Source organism: Pyxicephalus adspersus, chromosome 12 (genome assembly GCF_032062135.1).
Source record: "Pyxicephalus adspersus chromosome 12, UCB_Pads_2.0, whole genome shotgun sequence".
Lineage (NCBI taxonomy): Eukaryota > Metazoa > Chordata > Amphibia > Anura > Pyxicephalidae > Pyxicephalus > Pyxicephalus adspersus.
Window position 1 is genome coordinate 27,156,310 of NC_092869.1, and position 17,452 is coordinate 27,173,761.

Here is a 17,452-nt window from a genome sequence, read left to right on the forward strand (position 1 = left end):
TCCAAAAATATCAAGGTATTAGGCTACCATTTTACACACACACACACTTTCTTTTTTTTACACATATACATTTGTATTGCTTGTAAAAGCACTATTCATGCGTCTCAACAAAACATTACCACTGGAAATAGTAAACCTAAAACCGTATGCCATTAACCAAACTAATCAACATCTTAAATAATATTTATTATTCATTTGGAAAGATTCTGGGTGTCAATCATAACAAATTTCTACAGATATTGACTTAAGACCTATTAAATGGCAATTATAATACGAATAACAATAATACAATAACAACTATATTATAAAGCGACTTACATACAATCAATTTACTAGGAACACTGCATGTCCAAACAAAGAATTAACAAAAATGAGTCAAGGCTACAGAAGATCCCATGAAGGAAGATGATGTACAATGTACATTTTTTTGGATTTACATTTCAATTTAGACTAATTTTTGAAATGATTAAAAAAATCCTTATGCTTATCTGAATTATCAGATTTGGTTGGATTTGGCCTTTAATAACTGTTCCAACCCACTAGGGTTGGTTAAGTCCATAGGGCTAAATCATTGACAAATAAATCATTTGTAAAGTTTCTGTGTATGGTAAAACATTTGATCCTAGTTATCAAGTTACTGAAATAGAAAGTGATGGTATTTTAAAACATCTGGAGTTGTCTCCAGAACAAGAGGTAACTGTAAATCTTCAAATAGGGACACCTGTCTAGAAGACAACATTCTAAGAAGAAATGTTCCCACTTTGATACCCTTGTTTTTAATCCTTAACTTTCTTTACAAATGATATACAACTGTGGCTGTCAACTACCAAATGTTAAGGAAGTGTTAGAAATCTCACGCTACTTCAAACAGTGTGTGTAATTAATGCAGGAAACACAACAATGATCTGTTCCACAAGGCCTCCCTTAACCAAAAGTAAATACAATCATGGGACTGCCTGTTAATGCATGGTCTACAAAACATTGTTTCCGAAAAAGAGTCTAGCATACTCCTTTCTTCTTCTACCTGCAATTCTTCTATACAGGACACTTATAAGGTAAAATAAGATCTTTCCATAAATAATGATTTTACAGAACTGGAGAAAAAAAAACGTTTCAATGAAAAAGGCCTGACCTCATTATCTTAAATATTTTTTATCAGCAGAGAATGTCTTTAAGTAAATGACTCCATATATCAACAACATCATACATCAACAACAAATATCAATTCGGATATCTTTGAAGGCTGGGGTAAACTTCCCATCAGCAACTGTATGTGATTATACATCCATCATAAATTGCCATATCTGTCATATAATGTCATTACAAGACCAAATATGCCCATATTGGTGCACAGGCAAAATTAAAATAACTTTGCAGCCTCGACTGCCTGTGGAACTTGCACATAGCGTGTACGTTTAAAATAACTTTTTGCAATTTTACTATAATTACATGTTTAGCGTTACCAGAATGTTTCAACCCTGAGGTTATGTATACAAGATAAAAACACTACATAGCTGCAGGCCACAGAATCAGTTTAGATGCAATGCACTTGCCACACTGGCTTGTAGCCTAGAATAACAAAAGAATCCTTTCCCTGACTGACAGCATGGAACTTTTTTTGTGGTTCGGTTGCAGAATTATAAGTAGCAGGACTTACAAAGCATAACTCTGCATTGCAGACCTTGAAGCTTGTAGCTCCTTACAGCAATTTTGTCACAGTTAAAAGTCAGTCGTTACATTTTAACTGTACATCCTGACCTAACTAATTCTATTGTTCAGAAGCACGATTTCCCCATACTCTTAGTACAAGTATTTAGCTCCCTTGCAGATAAACTACTGAGATGTTGCACTATTACTGCAGTCAGCAAGGGGCCAAGAATATACCCTGTTTCCCCGAATATAAGGGGGAAACGCGGTAGGAGTCGATAAGCGCTCCTCCAGTGATCCTGTCACTGGTCAGTTACCACCAACAGGCAAAATTGTAGAAGGCATAGGTCTAGGGACTTACTCACATACCCAACAAAAGCAAGCACAAAGTGTCCACTGAGCTAAATTGCTTAATTCACACATTGTAATAGGCATAAGTCACTGCAGTATGGGAGTCCGTCACTCAATATGCAATAAATTGCCTGCAGTTGTTGAAAAAGGCTTACTTAGAATCACACATTTTACCTGTTATTTAATTGGATCTTTGGTGAGAATAAAAATGTAGCCAATTTACAGAAAAGCAGAACTTACGTTCCACTTTTAAAAATATTGGAACAGGCAAAGCATTAATGCAGAAAAGGACAGGTGATGTCCCTTCTGCAATAAGCATTCCTACCTGCCTGATCCGTACTGGAATTGTAAAAAAACGCCAAGCTGGGCATTCGTTGGTTGCCAGGATGCCCGGCAATCACAGTTTTCCTAGCACTTGCTGGGACTGAATAAACGCCTGCATTATCCTGGCCTAGCCAACCAGGATAGCCAAAGATGGCATCCTGAGAACCATGAGACCATCTAATCGACTGCTATTTTTACCGCCTCAACAAAAGTAGATTCTCAGGTAAAACTAAGCACAAAATTGTATATCCCAGATTCTGCAATTAGGCCTGTTTCCCATGAAGATTCATTGCCAGTTCCGGTACCGCCACATGATGGACTTGCTTCTGTAGAAGGTGATGAGTAATGCGCGGGAGTTGCAGCCAGCCAGTTTCAACCTCGAATCATCTTCATCAGCAGAACTTCTTGCTTCAAGGCTTAAACAGAAGCACTTGCTTGCAAAGGGTGTAACTAACTCGTTACAGAAAACAATATGATAACTTGACAACGTTCTTCACTAGTGATGGCTCACTGTGCTACTGTCATGATATAAACACACTCTAAAGCTGCGTACACACTTGCAATTTTTGTCGTTGGAAAGGATCTTTCACGATCCTTTCCAACGACAAGGGGCTGCAAGATGCATGAACGATGCTGTACATACAGCACCGTTCATGCTCTATGGAGAGGGGAAGGGGAGAGCGACGGAGCTTCTGAAGAAACAATGGTACCTGACTGACACTGTTCAGTAGATCTATACCACAGTGTGCCTTATTTTACTTCACACAACATTCACTTCAATGGTGCTTAGGTTTTAGTACAAAATACATGCACCTACAATGTTAACTATAACAGTACTCATAACTCAGGAACTGCACATGTTAGGGAAAAACAGAATGCGAGAATCTGAAAACAGATCTAAAATCTGCTTGAAAAGTTTTCTGTGGTTTCTGATGACATTTGAAACAAATTTTTTGTTGACCTGTGTAATCAAACTATTAAAAAATTTTGAGTACTAATGGCAAATATGTCTACTGATTCAATACCTAAGACATTCACCAGATGGTCTAATAATTCATTCTAACAGTCTGGCAGCAACATCTTTACCATGATAGGCCACAAGTGTGTATTTGTCAGGATTTAGAGATTAGATGTCTAAGCCATGACACTAAGGAAATGCCATGCACAATACAGATGCATCTACAATCCATTTTAGATTTCTGAGCACAAAACCCAGCTACAGTGACAGACTGTGCTGCTTTCTGATAATCTGAGCACTCCCACCTTCATATAAGAATCTGAACAAACCAAACACAATTGTTTACTTTTTTGTTTTACCATTTGTTTGGTAGAGTAGGAAAAGGTTAAGATTTCTGTAAACTGAGATTTACCTTAATTGTATGTCATAGAAACACTATGACAGAGGAAAGAGTAATTTCCCAAAGTAGAGAATTCCACTCAGAAAACTGTCCTTAAACTGATGAATATTTCACCTCACCTTTTTTCTCTCTTGGGGTAATGATCACTAGTGCACAATGCGAGAAAACATCTCACCCACTGGGCACACAAACTAAACAGCAAAAAATAATTGCAGGGGTCAACTGCCGCCCCCCCTTTCAGCCATAACTACAAAAAAGTTTTTGCCTTTACATACACTATATTATGCACAGTTAGCTCCTATATTTTCCTAATTGGTGTTGGATTCCTTAGTTTGATAATCTGTCCCAAAAACCTCTCAAAGTACAACTATCAGTTGACAGATTCCTGACCCACCTGCTAGAAACAGAAAGGTTAAGTGTTGACCCCAGGTCTTCTCCACTGTAACTGGATTCCTTGCAACATACAAAACAAAGGAATCTACAAATTATTTTTCTTTTTTTTTTGTTCTGCAGAAGTTCCAATTATGTTTAACCAAAAGGGTAAATCTTTGTTTTCAGATTTTTTTGCAACACAAGGGGGTAGGTATATTTATTTATTTTATGTGACATTCACATTCACTGCAGATTTTTCCTCCTGATGCATTTGTTTTAAATTGTGACTAATTACCCTGCAGTGAATGTTGGCAATTATCACATTCACAGCTTCATCAAGATAAATGTAATGTAAATTAAAGTAAAACCTTTACCGAAAATTACATCTTCAATTTATCAAATTTTAAAATTCAGGAATTGTTAAAAACGTGCCACTTTTAAATACCTTACAACCAGCAACTCATTACGCCTAGAGGTATGTTCCCACCTGCATTGAAAATGCTGTTTTGTTGTCAAAAGGGCCTGTAATTTGATCACATTCACTTTCCTAATAGTATTCACATAGCAGACAACACTTTTTTTTAGCATCAAATTGGGACTGCCTTTAGTCTGGGAACCATGCACAACACAGCTAGTATTGATTTATTTAGTTTCTAAAGCGGATGATGTGTGATCTGAACTAAAAGTTAACCAATCCCAAAGAAAGTAAATTACTGCACAGGGTTTTAAAAAAGAAGAACGTTGCCAGCACTGGATGCTTAGCAGGTAAAAATATGGGGAGACTTTGTTGTTGTTAACAATTTCTTTTTGCAAATGCTGCTAGGCTGGTTCTCCTCTCAATTGTTTACATTTCAAAAAAAATGTTTTTTTTTCGGGGGGGGCTGTTTTTGGTAAAAATGATTCTATTGCTTCATAACTTCACCAAAAAAACCCTCCAAAAACAGGTATTTCACCCACCATCCTATATGAGATCAATTAGCCGCAGCTTAAGGAACCCCTTCTGGAGCAACCCTAGATGGGAACGACTGTACCAAAAAGACCAACATTTTTGGTGAACTTTTTTTTTTTTTTTTCTGATTGAAGCACTGTGGTATTTTTAAAACTGAACATTTTCCCCCTAACGCAGCACAACATGCGTTGGTCCTATGCAAGCACTGTAGCATGCATCAAGATGTGATGACAAGGAAGGGCATTGGGGTTCCATTTAGAAGAAATGCATGCAGATCCGGTACTGGGCTAACACAAAGCAAAATGTACATTTTACTGCAATGTAAGGTATGAACCCAACCTTAAGGTAATCAACTACTTCTACAGGGAATCTAATTGAGCTAGCACAGAAACTGCAAGTATGAGTAAGGAGTATGAAAGGTGATCTAACATTGCTGTGTTTGCAGTCCAGGTCATGCTGCACAGACACGTAACACAAAGCATCTGGTTTACGGTCTTCTATGGTTTAAATTTAGGTAAAGCACTGTAATGTTTGATATCAGCATGATGTCTGCTATTCGTCAATCAGTGGTGAGTGGGTGTTACTTTAGTTATGCTGGCTCCACCTGACACTTCCTACAGCCCTGTGCAGAACAAGATGAAAAAATCATGAATGATCAGGTGACTTTTTTCTTTCCATTTAACAAAAACTGCACAGAAAGCAAAGGTAAACTATAAAAATATATATTGTGGCAGACTGGAGTTCTGCTTTAAATACTAGAGCTATTGAAACATCAGAGGAATGAAATAAGCATTATTATAATGCCCAAGAGTCAGTATGGCACAAAAAAGAAACAGACAATTAAAAGAAGAAAAAAATCAGAAAATCAGCATACAAAACAAGCACTGGATGAATGATTTATGCTACATGATATGACAAGCAAAGAACATACCCCAAAAGAATAAGAGCTTGTGGAAATTAGCACAAAAGACTATCTCTAAGCATTGAGCCATACCAGAACACAAGCAACATCAGAGGTCACCAAAAGAAAATAAACACAATCGCTCTCCTACCTATATCCACAAAGCTTTTTAGCAACAGAACCAACTGGATATTCATAAATTAGTAAGTAAAGACTGATGTTGTTTTCCTGTAAATGCACCAAATATCATAGAGGCTTTGACTGTAGACAGACAGCGCAGTATTCATAAACACCAGCTCTTGTGCTAGCATGTCACAGCACGGCTATAAACACTGGTTAAACTGCTGGCAACAGCAAATGCTGGGTCCTAGTCATGACGTGATGCAACAATCTCACATCTTATTGTTTTATAAGCTGCAAGAACAAGCTATTCTGCAAAGTATACATACCATCAATAGATTAAAAAAACATTTGATACATAAAGAATGTATCAAACCATGGGAATTTATCGATCACTGAATCTAGACCACTGCACTTTGCACAATTTTGCACTGCTATAATAAAAATGTGTAGAAGAAAAAATGAAGAATTCGAATCAACATTCAATATACTTCAGAAGCTATTTACACCCATGCATGCAAGTTGATGCATTTTTTATGTGTTAACATGCATTGTTGTAACTCTGCACATTTATTACTAATAGGTCTACAAAAACATCCCCAGAACTGAAAACGTAATAACCTTTCTCTCCTCCAATGCACCACAGCACATGGTATCAGATGTAAGCATTGTAGTGTTTTGGGGGTCAGGTGTGTATACTGCATAGACCCTTTAGAATTAGAAGCACCCCAATAAAACCATTAAATAATTCACACACATGACCAAGCGAATGTAGATTTGTAATTTGGCCCTAAACTTAGGCTAGATACACATGTGCAATAGTTCTCATCCGATATCCCACTCGGGCTGATGAACGAGAATCTTGCATATACAGGACTCATCATCCAAATCCACGGACATCACACGATCGTATTGAAAGTGAAGGGGGAGAAATCACAGCGTGCGCTTCATCATTCTCCCCCTCCATAAAGCAGAATGATGCTGTATGTACAGCGCTCGTCGTATGTCATTGGAAAGGATCATAAAAGATCAAATGAAAATTATTGCACGTGTGCATACAGCCCTACAGAATTAACCAAATTGGCAAAAGGGGATGACGAACAAAAGGACCTCATTATTCACTAAAAGAAACAATAATAACAACAGTTGCAGAACATTTAAACTGGACAAGAAATGTATCCAGTGACATGTTTTCAATAGTTTAATTTATGTGTTTCAATAGACACCAACTCTAGATTTTAAAAAAATTAGCATTCAATGACACTCCATTCCATTAGCATGGCATCCCTACTTACTAAACATAGCCACAAGCAACATCCAAGGAAGACAGCAGTAGATTTATGAATACAAAAACTGCAATAAGCTCACTTTAGGCAAGCAAGATAGAACATTAATCAGTGCAGTCATAATAGAACATAACTTACAGACATTACAAAACACACAAATTTTATGAAAACAAAAAAAAAAACAATAAAAACAGAAGCATAAATATTTATAAACTAACTGATCATATTTTTGTAATACTATGTATTACAAAACTTTACATGTTCCAAATACATAATAGTTATCTGATCCTTTAAACCCAAACTGAGAATATATCTACAGGCTTTTGGAGGTTTACATAATCTGTTTGTGTATCTATGGTTCTCTCCAAGATAAGCAAAGCTGTGATAGATTCTCTCATATCCACTACTTCCTCCGAACAGGGTTAAGCATAAACCATCAGCCAAACATTCATATTTATATTCATGACAACAAAACAGCAGTACCTAAGGGCAGTCACATTATAACATTTACATTGAATTAGCCTTCCACGGGCCTAATACTGAAGCCAAGATACGGCAGAACACCTGATTGGGTTTGTGTATTGTCATGTACACACCAGACAGAAAGTTCTGCTAATACTTATCAGTTGTTAGTGGTGATCAGTTATTAGTGTTAGTGGAGATAGTAGGAAGTTTACAACTTCACAGAGAAGCTCCAGGAATATTAAGTAAACACATGAATAGGGCTACGTACACACCTGCAATAATTGTTGTTGGAAACGACCGATAGTCCGAAAATCGTTAACAAAAAAAGTGCACACGACGCCGATGAACAAGGAATGTCGCAGGAAACGACCGTCCCAGCAAATCTGATTGGGCGATGATTGTTCGCTATCTATTGTGTGTACAGTCGTTCAGTGATCAAGGATGGTTCTGCAGTACACTTTCTCTGGTACAAGTCACTTCCTGCATCGTTCAAACGATCGTATCTAGTGTGTGTACATTATTGGTAGATTATATTTGAACGGTCGTATCGTTACAGCATGTACAGAATTGTGCTCATTACGATCGTTCAAAAAAATTGCGAACAATCGTTGATAGAAAACAAAAGATTAACGACCTAACGATAATTGTGTACGTAGCCTTAGAAAATAGGATAAGGGTGCTGTCATTGGTGATATGGTTACATAGTAGGTTAGGTTGAAAAAAGACATAAGACCATCAAGTTCAACCACTAGGGAAATAATCATATCACAGATATAAAACCCTAGGAACATAGTTGGTCCAGAGGAAGGCAAAAAAAACCCTGGTACAATTTTCTTTTAACAGGAAAAAAAATTCCCCTGGATCAACAGTCTCTATTATCTTTACTTTAAAGCCTTAATACCCAGTTATATTCTGTGCTTCTAGAAAAACATCCAGCTTTTTCTTAAAGCAATCTATGATAGTTGCTGAAACTACTTCCTAAGGGATCCAATTCCACATTTTCACAGACCTTACAGTGAAGAATCCCTTCCTTATCCAAAGCTTAAACTTCTTTTCCTCCAGACGCAAAGAGTGCCCTCTTGTTCTTTGTTCACAAAGTACAATGCTTTAGGACCATTTTCCTGAAGTCCACTTTACTATGGAGAGAGCAACTGACCTGGGACAAGTATCAGGATTCTACTCTACTACATCCAGGTCAGTGGCTACCTAGGTACTGAAATAAGATTTGGGATGACAGGTTTTAAATCCAAATTAGTAAGTAGCTTTCTTTTAAATTGAACACTGCAGTGAAGCCCGTTGCTGGAAACCATGATGTTAGTTTTCCCAAAACTCTGAAGAGGTGTACCAATCAACTATCCAAAGAGGGTCAAACATCAGATGAAAATCATATCAAACACTAATGAACTAAACACAAAATTGGTATTACTACACAGACATACTTTCCAAAATCAGCTAAACATGCATGCAGGAATCTATGGAACAACCTAACCTATATAAGGCTGCCAATTGAACATTGCCGATGAGATTATTTGGTTTTGAATGTCCATAGGCTGTTCAAACATTAAAGCCTTATCAGGCTGAATTGACACAAACTAATAAATAACACATTATTATTTGCTTAAAATGATGAAAAGCTTTCATGACTGAGGTATCTATTTCCTAATGTTAATAGAATACCCCACCTTTGGATTAGATCCCCCCTTCTATTTTGCATTTCATAGGCATGCTTACAGTAGTAAATGGTTTAAATGGCAGACAAAATGCATGTACATTTGAATATTTTCCAAAGTCTATTTTCCATAAATATTATCCTATTACACCAGAAAATACAATCCTGGACACTGAATTTAGGTGCATTGACTTGCAGCCTGGCACGGAGACGGAATGTTTCAAAAATTCAATGCCGCACGTCATGAATATAGATTGAGGTGAACAACCCTTAAAGTGGTTCTCTAAACTTGTAGGTGGGGGCTGCAATTCCCCATGACCCAACTTCTTGACAATTCTTAAGCTAGGTACACACATGCAATAATTCTCGCCCAGTAATCGGCTCGGGGCCAATATCAGACGACAATCTTGCGTGTGTACAGCACTCGTCTTCCATCGTCCAAACAACCGTCCTAGCGGATCCACAGACGATGGATGACGAACTATTGTAATGGAAGTGAAGAGGAGAGAGGGGGGTGTCGCTCCGTCGTTCTCCTCTTTCCTCTCCATAGAGCAGGACAGCGCTGTATGTACAGCACTCCTTCATGCATCGTGCAGTCGTTGGAAAGGATCGTGAAAGATCCTTTCCAACGACAATTATTGCATGTTTGCACATTGCCTTAGTAACAGCACAAAAAGTCAGCAGCTACAAAGCTGAGTATCATGCATGGTTACCATTTCTGTAAAATGTAACTTTCATCCAAAGAGGTTGCAAACTTGACCAGCGCTGACAGCAGTGATGTGAAACCCCGACATGCTAGCTAAACATTTGCCAGAGGCAGCTTTTTTCTTTTCTTTTTAAGGCATTTAAGTTCAACAGAACTAAGAATGTGAGAACGACTTGAATTGTATACATATATGCCCAGGGATATGGAAAGAGGAGATGTGCTTTTATAGGAAACTGCTGAAAAAAGTATTCAGAGTCAGGAGAATGCAATAAATCTCTGCACTGTGACAATTCAGTTTATTGGAACACATCTGTGAATTAGATTACAGTGCTGTCTTTTGGGCAATACAAACAAAAGCTGTAGGATGATATAATACAAAGGATCATAGACAGGAGGGAATGCTCTACGAAACGTCAGACAATCACCATATCAGCACTGTGCTTGCATCATAAGGAGTATTTTGTAATGCTGGATGATGCTTCAATGTCAAAGTGTTGAAAAGTATATAGTTGCGTTTGGGAAATCCTGTTCCATCATTGTTATGTGCCAAGACAGTGGTAACCCATGACTGGTGAGCAAGTCTTATAAAGTGAATGTAACATGCCCAATCAGTACAGCAGACAATGAAATGCTGTTGACCAAACAATACACTGGAGGACAATGAAGTCATCCAAGCCGGTGCATAGCATTACATTCACATAGCAGTGTGAATAGAAAGTCAGATCCTGTTCACAGAGCCGCAAACTTGTCAATGCAGTGCCAGTACAGTGTGTGATTAGTAGGTTGCAGTGCAGCGAGTAAGTACATGAACACTAAAATTAAGGAATGGAGTCCAGTGGGAGATGTGATTAAGGGGTGATGCAAGCAAGTGCTGTGTGCAATGAAGCAAAACCTTCCTTGAATGTGCAGGAAAGGAAGGTGGGGGGACATCACATTGCTCTATAGAAAGATTAGATTATCACAACACAATGCTATCAATGTAAAAAAAAAAGTGTTCAGGGACCACACAGATCAGATCGCATTAGGGGGATGGTACATCTCATGTTCACTGCAAGGACATCCATATGTGCTGCGTACTATAGCCTGATGTCATACCCACAGTGAATAAAGGATTGCTATATGCCAAGCCTGAAATTTACAGGGGTGCTCTATCTCTAATAACCGCAGAGTGTTGTATGTCTGCAAGATTAGAATAAAAGCATAGACTATGAATGCCCAATGTGAAATGAAGGTGGTTCTGCCTGCACTCCAAATCCACAATTAAAGTTTGCCATGCCAACGTGAATAAAGCTTCTATGCCAACCCAATGCAAAATCTGTAAACCAGCATTAGGTTTTAGGAATGCTGCTGCTTAACAGGGACAGAAAACAAAAATGGTGCAAGGTCTGATATAAAACCTTGGCAGAGATTGGAGACACTTCATATGTGTGTTAATTCCCCCACCTCCTAGATTGTAAGCTCTTCGGGGCAGGATCCTCTCCTCCTGTGTTACTGTCTGTATTTGTCTGTCATTTGCAACCCCTATTTAACATACAGCGCTGCGTAATATGTTGGTGCTTTATAAATCCTGTTTAATAATAATATACAGGCTCAAGGGATAAGAAGGGGGTGGGGATGCCTGAAACCTTTAAATAAGGTTCAATCTAAAGCTGGACACTAAGCCTGCAAAAACATCAGGAGATAACATAAGAAAATATTGTTTTACTAAAGGAATAGTGGATGCTTGGAATAGACTTCCAGCAGAGGTGATGATTTTCCAATAAACACAAACCTATCCTCAGAATAGTGTGGAGTATGATTTGCTTGATCCTTGCTTACCAGTCCTCTCTGATTCTTGGCATTTATGTGTGGTATGAGAAGCAATGTGGTTAGTATGGCATTGGTAATGAAGACTTCTGTGCAATGTGCAGGCATTTATCATGTGATCCCGTTTAATGTACAGTGCTACGTAATATGTTGGCGCTATATAAATTGTAATAGTCGGACAAGGTGCATGATGAGGTCAGATGCATGGAGGTGAATGAAGAAGCAGACAGAGGTGCTTGCTGCATCATGATAAAAGTTTTAGGATATGGTGTATAGGAGATGTGATAAATGATGGGTGACACTGAATAATATGCAGGTATGTGATGCAGAGCCCTCAGATATGAAGGAGGGAGCTGTATGGCAATACACATTGTATATTACATTGCATTGTATGGCTGTGCATGGTATATTACATTGCATTGTATGGCTGTGCATGGTATATTACATTGCATTGTATGGCTGTGCATGGTATATTACATGGCAATGTATGGCTGTGCATGGTATATTACATAGCATTGTATGGCTGTGCATTGTCTGCTATGGGTACCTGTGTAGTATGAGGTGGTGGTGTCTAGGATGTAATGCATTATACGCTGCCCATGCCGCACAGTCTCTGTACCTTGTTTTCTATCACGGCTCCTCCTGCGCTCTCAGTCACCGTCCACACATTAATCCAGCACGGCACCGCCATCCATCCCCGCACCCTCCTCCCCTCTGCGAACCGTGGCGCTCCCCGAGACTTAGAAGCGGCCTCTCCCCCGTCCAGCCGCACTCCGCTTCTCCTTTCCCACAAGTTGAGAACAAAGTTACTCCCCACCCGCTCGTAACTGAGCCCCTGCAGCTGACTCTCGCGAGATTTGCCATTAGCCAAGATGGCGGCGGGTGGTACTGAGGGCGGTGATGGTTGCCATGGTAACACCTCAGAGTCCAGGAATGAGAGGCACACGAGAACGTGCCAAACACGAGATAATGGTGTCATAGATTATGGAGGCAATCCTTACCAGGCCTTAGTTCAGTATGGCAGTGAGGGAAGTAGCTGCACAGGTCCATAGCAACCAATCAGATTCATGGAGTCTGGCTGGGTGAATGATACTGAGCAGCTTTGTCAGCTCTCCCATATGCAGGTTCAAAAATCCGGCCATGCATAAGCTGGTACTTTAGATTTCCGGCATGGATTTCGGAACCCCTTTTTTAAATTTACACTGTTTTCTAGAGGCGCTGTTTATGTTTTAATGGCGCTGTACTCCAGAATCAGTTGTTAGATCTTGCTTGCATGTGCTTTCCTACTTGTTCCTTCTCAATTATTTGCTGCTGTATAGCCCTATTTCGGCATCCATTTATAGGACTGTACAGGTAGTCATTTTCTGTTAAATCTATACAGCATATATAAACGCACAAAATCGGGCACCGGTCAGGTTTGCTGGTTGCCGGATTTTGAATGTCAACCTGTATCTTGTCACCCATCTTCCTGTACAATGTATACATTTTCTTTGATTCCCCAGGTCACACCTCACCCAGCTATTATTATTATTATTATTATTATTATTAATATCATTATTATTAATAAACAGATTTATATAGTGCCAACATATTACACAGTGCTGTACAATAAATAGGGGTTGCAAATGACAGATAAAAAAAGTGACACAAGAAGAGGAGAGGACCCTGCCCCGAAGAGCTTACAATCTAAAATGCCCTCACCCAGCTATCATCAGCATGCCTAATTTTATGATTATTGTTAAGCTGATATAGAATTTGTGGTGGATAGTTGTTCCAATAAATTGCTTTACAAACCTGTTCCTGCAAATCATTTTAGGATTCCTTAATAATTTGCAGTGCTGTCTGCCAGCAAAAAGTTATCAAGTTCATTTTCCTTCACTCTTCAAATTGAGAAAGCAGCGATTTGCCCCTCAAAATAGCTGACCAGCAACTTCCATGGGGCCATTTCGGCCCCCCAGTGAGCTGCAGCATTAGGGGTATATTACTTGTCTATGGTGGGCAAATTCATTGTGATGACCTACAAGATGTTGGTGAACTGGAAGACAATAAATCACAATGCATGGCAATCCTGTGCTTTGTGTTACTGCAAAACAAAATGCAACTTTGTATTTTTTTTGTATTAAAGAGGAAGTAAACCCAAAAACAACCCAAAACAAACAAAAAAAAAATTACCCTCAATCCCGCAGAGCAGTTGATCCGTCCGAAGAGTTCTTCCATCAGGTCCTGCATCATCCCGGCATCTGCTTTCAGGTCGGAGCACTAGGCGCCACCATCTTCTCTCTGTTCTCTATCTAACGCCTGCATCAGGTGACGTAGGAAGAAGAACCCAGAAGAACAGAGAGAAGATGGTGGCGCCTAGATGGGAAATAAAATTGAACCATGGAACCATGGACCATAGTTCCCTCAATTGGACAGCTGGGAGGCAGGGAGGGCGACATAGAGCAATACACGGGATGAAACTATCATAGAACCACAAAATCCATCTACAAAAAAATTGCTGTGCGCTTCCAAAGTCAAATTATTATTGTTGCCCCTTATTTCCAAAAGGGTTGCTGTGCACATCCAAAGTAACCTTTGTTACTGCTGCGTCTTTATAACATAGTGATGCCATATAGACTACAATTATACTTCACAGCTCAAAAGGCCAAAATAAGCAATGCCCTTATGTCAGAGTGTACGAATCTCCAGCTGCCACTGTGTGCCACAGAGTGTACGAATCTCCAGTGGCAGCTGGGGATTCATTCACTCTGGCGTGAGGGCGTTGGTTATTTTGGCCTTTTGATCTGTGAAGTTTAATGTGAGTCGTTTCTTTTTGGAAAGAGAAATGTTGAATATATAGTGCCTTAAAAGTCTCAAATATATGTTTTGAAGTATCTGAGTTTAGGTACGCCTTAAGATTTATTGTAGCTGTTAAAAAATGCCAAATGCAGTATGTTGCAAGGAAACCCATGCATTCCAGCTGTCCTGACTCCATTCATTACACTGGGAGAGATCACAAAAATGGACAGAAATGTGTACAGAATTGTGCTGACAAACATGCTGCAGGGCAAAGCATAAGTGGCAATATCATGTATTGCTGTCCCATGTCCTCGCAAATAGCACACTATGGGGTCTATTTATAAAGAAGTGAATCTGACATTCCCTGAAACATTCTTTGGTGGAAAATCAATTGCTGTCATTAAAACACATGGACTGGAATGTTTCAGGGACTGTCAGATTCACTGTTTTAAAAAATTGAGCCCTATGTGAATCACAGTGATCAGCACAGCTGGGAGCAAGGCCTGAGTGAACCTTTAACATTGCCCCTAAATAAATTATTATTATTATTATTATTATTATTATTATTATTAATTAATAAACACTAGCTCAACTGCAGTCCCAAAATATCCCATTCAAGTAAATAAGGGAGGTTGGGACCATTTTTTTGTATGTGGCTGTACAAAGCTGTGGTAATGTGCAGCACAGTTCCTGAAAGCAGCAAGTCGCTTTTATCCACCAGGTTGCCATTTAGCATTTGCATCACAGCCAATGCAAATTGGCTTGCCCATGGTGTGGTTTTCCTCCCCCTATCATACAGTAGTAGTTTGCTGTACACCTGAGAGTGGAGACTACACAAGTTTACAACGTGAGCCTGATAAAGCCCATACTTTTGGAGACCTCTGATTGTTTCAGCAATGGCACGCTTATTTCTACGCAGCTCTGTACATTAAATAGGGATTGCAAATAACAGAAAGGTACAGACAGTGACACAGGAGGAGGAGAGGACCCTGCCCAGAAGAACTTACAAGCTAGGACAGTGGTAGCCAACCTTTTGGGTTCTGCGGACCACTAAAATCACCGTCTCCTGACCTCACATGTGTGGGAGCTGGGTGTCACTCAAAGGGGGAGAAACCTCCATCAGAAAGACATATTTATGACATAACCCCACCCACTCTCCCATTGCAGGCTCAGATCTGCGATGGGAGAGTGGGTGGGGTATGTCATTATGTTTGATCCAGGGACACAGCCCACCCACTTCCCCGAGCCTGGGAACTGTACGGGGGACATGGTCCGCGGCTCCAGCGGGGTCCTTCTCCTGAATCCGCTTGAGGTGCACCGCGGACTCCCAAAATTAGTCTTATGGACCACTGGTTGGGGACTGCTGATCTAGGAGGTCATTGTCTCAGATAAAAAATCCCCCGATATTGCATCGTAATCCTTCATGGTGGATCACTAAACAACCGAATGAGGATTACCACAGTCTTCTCTTCCTCCCTCCATACAACTGAACTCTGTTGTGTGTACAGCATTGATTTAATATTGTTAAACAGTATTTTTTACTGGAAGTGATAAAGATTGTTTCCTGCAATAGAAATTTACTGACTGTATGCAGTTTAAGCTTTAGGGAGACTAGAGGAAATCTCCAGTATCTTTGTGCTCCAAGTACTAGTGGATGGATTCTTTGGCACCTACTCTGCTATGATTCCTAAATTTTACCTACAGTGCCATCTCTTGGTGAAATCTGGTATAGCAGCAAAACTGTAGTACTCAATACTTGTAAATGTATTTTTAATTACATGCAGATTATAAAAAGGGCCCATTTAGAATGTGCACAGTGTTAAGTATGTAATAAAGTTTTGTTAGAGGTTATTATTGTTGTCACGCCAGGGGAAACTTGGCCTTTAGGGGTCACTACCGCTTGCACAGAGGTGGTGTGAGCCCTAAATAGGACCAAGGGACAGAGTCTAAGCAGCAACCAAGTCTTCTCCAGAGTCTGTAGTGGTGAGGATGTTCACTAAGCAGAGGATGTTCAGCGGATGGTGAGAATGTTCAAATTACTAAGCAGAAGAATCATCTAGGAAGGCCAGGGTCAAGGCAGGCAGCAAGCAGGAGGTCAGGTCACAAGCCAGGGATAAAATACCAGGTATCCAGGAAATAAACGCTAGTGACACAGGGGCCACTGCAGACACAGCGAACACAGGAGATGTTGGAAGCAACAGGAGGCACAGGAATATCCACGGACAGAGAGGAACACTGGAACAGCACAGGGAATAGGCTGGGAAACAGACGGAGGAAACACTGAATGTGTGAAACACTGGACAGGTGTACAGGAACTAGCTGAGCTGAGCACTAGTGGAGACACATTGCAAGAATAGTGAGTACTGTGTCTGAAGTAGCTAAATAGCCCAGGGATGATTAAGAGGGTATTTTCTGATTGGCCAGCGGGTTTGGACAAAACTGATCAAACTTGGTAGCCTTGAAATGCTCAGAGGTAGAACTGCCCGCATGCCCAGGAGAGAGATACCTGCGTGTTAGCAAGGAAGAGGTAAGTGTAACAATTGTCAACACAGCGTATCTGCATGCAGCAGATTCTCTAAATCTTGTATGACAGAGGCAAGGAAACTGTTTTTTAATTTTACACTGACCTAATTTTGCATTTATCGGCTAATCACAGTGGTTAGAATTGCAGCATGCTATAATGCCAGCTGGCATTGCCCTGGCCTTACCAGTTTAAAAGA

General features: G+C 39.7%; 1 protein-coding gene across 4 annotated transcripts in view; it reads right to left on the reverse strand.

Annotated features, from left to right (window-relative positions):
* The window catches only part of SIPA1L1 (signal induced proliferation associated 1 like 1), a 139,104-nt gene extending 126,357 nt beyond the window's left edge, over positions 1-12,747 (reverse strand). For 2 of the 4 annotated variants that reach the window (XM_072428787.1, XM_072428786.1), the window contains exon 1: positions 12,574-12,747. The gene's annotated coding sequence lies outside the window, so the exon portion shown is untranslated. The remainder of the gene's footprint in view (positions 1-12,573) is intronic. The other 2 variants (XM_072428788.1, XM_072428784.1) reach the window with 1 other exon arrangement.
* Between the last annotated feature and the right edge of the window lie 4,705 nt (positions 12,748-17,452).